This window comes from Pseudopipra pipra, unplaced genomic scaffold (assembly GCF_036250125.1).
Source record: "Pseudopipra pipra isolate bDixPip1 unplaced genomic scaffold, bDixPip1.hap1 HAP1_SCAFFOLD_206, whole genome shotgun sequence".
In the NCBI taxonomy this organism is placed as follows: Eukaryota; Metazoa; Chordata; class Aves; order Passeriformes; family Pipridae; genus Pseudopipra; species Pseudopipra pipra.
In genome coordinates, this window is record NW_026990685.1 from 40,847 (window position 1) to 44,458 (window position 3,612).

General features: G+C 50.9%; 1 long non-coding RNA gene across 4 annotated transcripts; it reads left to right on the plus strand.

Annotated features, from left to right (window-relative positions):
* The first annotated feature begins 428 nt into the window (after positions 1–428).
* LOC135408164 (uncharacterized) lies at positions 429–2,940 on the plus strand. Of its 4 annotated transcripts, none has more exons than XR_010427300.1 (4): positions 429–1,126; positions 1,231–1,302; positions 1,392–1,880; positions 1,956–2,940. It is a non-coding gene; the product is annotated as an uncharacterized LOC135408164 (long non-coding RNA). The 4 variants fall into 4 exon arrangements; XR_010427299.1 differs by having other exon boundaries at positions 1,231–1,283; XR_010427298.1 differs by having other exon boundaries at positions 429–1,302.
* The last annotated feature ends 672 nt before the right edge of the window (positions 2,941–3,612 follow it).

A 3,612-nucleotide genomic window follows, 5' to 3' on the forward strand; every position in this document is an offset into this window, starting at 1 on the left:
CTTCCCGGCGCCGCAGCCGCCGCCGCCGCCGCCCCGCTCCCCTTCCCGGCGCCGCAGCCGCCGCCGCCGCCGCCCCGCTCCCCTTCCCGGCGCCGCAGCCCCCGCCGCTCCAACTCCCGCCATTCTGCTCCAGTCCCTCCGCTCCAGCCCCTACCCGAATCCAATACCAACCCTAAATCTAATAGCAACTATAATACCTGCTCACGTTAGGAGTTCTTTTCTTTGTCAGGCTCTTTACTTATCCTGATTTTAAGTCAGAGATGCAAACCAGGTGCTGCTGCTCCCAGAGCCTTTATACCGTCTTGGATTGGGCTGCTCCCTTTCTCCCGGGGCCTCAAGGGAAGGGAGGTGGGCACGACCAGGGGTATATTAACCCCAGCCTTTGGGCAGGGAAGTCATTCAGCAGACAGGCTTCAATGGGATAAGAGCTCTCCCTTTCTTTCATTTAATGGGACTTCTCAAGCTATTCCTGCTTTATTAAAGCATCAGCTTTGGTATCCAAAGAAGCAGAGCTGTATATGGCAATGAAGAGGATTACACTCACATGCAGGGTTTTTAAATTTAATAACTTGGTGTTGGTAAGCTGCTTTTATAATTGGTTATCTCTTTTTCTTTTCCTTAGGAGCCTTGCATATTTTGGGATTTCCTGATCATCTCAACTGCAGTTTGGCATTTTTTCACCAGTGTTATCCAGTCCTCAGGTGAAGCTGCTCTGTGTTGAAGATGCTACAGACACCCAGGATTGCAAGTAGTCAGTGGGGGGTTACAGCCCAGAGATGGAGTGAGGGCTGGGGTGCCAGCTTAGGAATTGCTAGGGGTTTTTTGAAGGTAGTATGGGTGGAAAGCAGTGTCCAGGAGCCCCCTAAATGCCTGTGAAGGCACCCACTGACTTTTCAGATGTGCCACTTAAGTTTTCCTCTCATTCACCCAGATATTCTGTGCGATTACAGCTGCAGTCTTTGGCTGCAGGCAGTGACCCTGGGTGGTTTGCCTAAAGAGAAGGGAGACTCTTTGAGCTCTCCCCATCTATCTGGGTGACTTTGGTTAGGGTTTCTTTACCATGTCAGAGGGGCAGGGTGTAAAGCAGAGTTGAACAGAACAGAGGCCAGAGGAGCAGAGCAAGAAGGTGGGTCATCACCTGACATCAGCACAAAGATGTGGCTTTTAGCTCCACGTTTACTTGTGTGTTAAGGATTTTGTTGTTTGGGTTTGTTTTTTCTTTGTTTTCAGCTGCAGAGCCCTGGGCCCAGGAGGCTCTAGGCACCGGAGGGGAGGTGATCCAGGTGAGTACCTGTGAGCAAGGTGAACATTGACTCCAGGACAGGACTAGATGATCTTTTACAGGTGTTGTGGTGAATCTGTGCACATGCTTTGTTTCTTGTGTTTTCCAGGGGTTCTGCCACCTTCTAACAGACAGTCCAGTGCTTCAGGGCCCGTGCTGGTAAGAGGTCACTGTGGAGGAGAGGTAGGTAGGAGCTACCCCAGGAAAGCCATCCTTTCAGGCAGTACCTCAGTCTGTACATTTGCCTTTGGCTTTTTTACTTTGCAGAGAATGTGTGCAGCCTGAGAGGGCCAGAGCCACCTGCCAGTTAGGTTTGATGGTCTTCATCTGTCCTTGTGAGTAATCTCCTAGTACTACGAGGGTCATCAATTCAGGCTGGACCTTTTCCAGCTGCAGGTGCCATCCAGCCTGCCTTTGGCAAAGGAGGAGCATTGAGGTTGAGTTGGGGAGGTAGGGAGTAGGTGCTGGGGTCTCCCTTACTTTCAGAAACACCCCATAACTTTTTTTCTCACTCCCCCAGGTACGGCACACGGTGACGGCAGCAGCCTCCGACTGGGGTCAGAGCCAGTGGCCCGAGAACCTCTCAGCTCAGGGGAGGGTGAGTAGCCAATTGCAGGGTTATCTCCCACGTGCTGCCCAACTCTTGGGTCAGTTTCTGTTTTCTTTCTCACAGCAACCGAGTCAGGGATCACAGGACCCTCTGAGCCAGCCGGGCGTCCTTCCTTCACATTGAAGATGGATTCACATCCCCAGCTGTGGGAAAGATAAGTGGAGGACTCCCACCTGGAGAGGGGATGAGAGCTGGGTCCAGTTTTATGTTTAGGAGGGAGGGATTTTCAGATGAGCACAGGAGAAAGGGTCTGCCCTAACAGGCCCTTGACACACATAGGAGGAGCAGTTTACTTTTCATCATGGAGTAGGATGTGCAGGGCAGAGCTGTTCAGGTCTGTGTCGTGTCCTTTGTCCAGTCTGTGTTTCGTGTCTTACTATTCACAGTCACCACATCTTTGCTTTCTGTCCTCAAAGTTCTTATCTGAGGCATCATTCCTAGGGTCTTGAACCTCTGCACTGCCCAGCCCAGTGCCCATACCATCCGTTCTTTGGCTCACTAGCTTGGATGTGCGTCAGAATCGCATCTGAGAAGTGTCAGGTCAGGTGTCTTTTACAGCCTCCTTACAGGTTGTATCAGTGGCTGTGCCGTGCAGTCATCTCTTGTAACCGCCTGGGATTTCTGAGAGTTTAAGAAGATTCTGAACATAGCCTTGTCTCCCATCCATCTTAGCAATTTTGTAGGCAGTTCTTGCCCCAGGCCATTCTGTTAGAGTGTCTTTTCAGGCTCCTCAGAGCCTCCTCCGTTCAGTCTCGCCGTATCCTCCGTCTTCTCGTGCGGCAGCACATCCATTTTGGCATCGTTCCTTTCTCAGAGTTCTCTCTCCTGGTTGCACCACAGCACTTGTCTGGAAATGTGTCCTTGGAGTTTGTGTTGGGCCTGGAACTGCTCTGCCCTGCAGTGTAGAGTTGGGGGTAGGTGGAGTAGAAAGGAGACTTCCCAGTTACCCTGTGATAGGCTCAGGCACTGAGGGCAGGGCCTTAAAGTGAGGTCAGTGTTTGTTTGTGCAGGTTGTCTTTGGACCCCAGAGGGCTTGTCTAAGGAGAAATTAGAACAGCAAGTTAGAAATTTAACAGCAGTTAAAGTCCCCCTCTGTATATGGCTGACTTTGGTTACTCATTTCTTTGCAGTGTCAGAGGGACTGGATGTAAAGCAGAGATGAGCAGAAGAGGCTGGAGGAGCACAGTCAGAAGGTGGGTTGTCATGTGAGGTCAGAGCCTAGACATGACTTTTGGGCCTAGGTTTACTTGATCATTTGGATGGTTTGGTGGTTTAGTTTTGTTTTTTTTATTTTTTTTTTAAGATGCAGAGCCCTCGGTCCAGCAGACGACAGGCACCAGAGGGAAAGTGAGCCTGGTGAGCAAGGTGAGCAGTGACTGCAGGACAAAACTAGTTGCTCTTTTGCAGGTGGTGTACTTGTGGTGAATCTGTGTACATAGTTGTTTTTTTGTTTTCCAGGCAATGCACCGACTTCTAATGTGCAGTCCAACGCGACAGGGACCCTGCCTGTAAGAGGTCACAGTCAAGGGGAGTCAGACAGAAGCTGCCATGGGAGCAGCAAACTCTTGGGCAGTATCTAAGCACTCACACTTGCCTCCTCTGGGTTTTTTTGCAGGAGACGTACGAAGCCTCACAGGGCTGAAACCAACTCACAGTGAGGTGACGGACACGGTTTGGTCCCCTCGAGCTGTCCTTGTAGGTAATCTCTGAGTATTGAAAG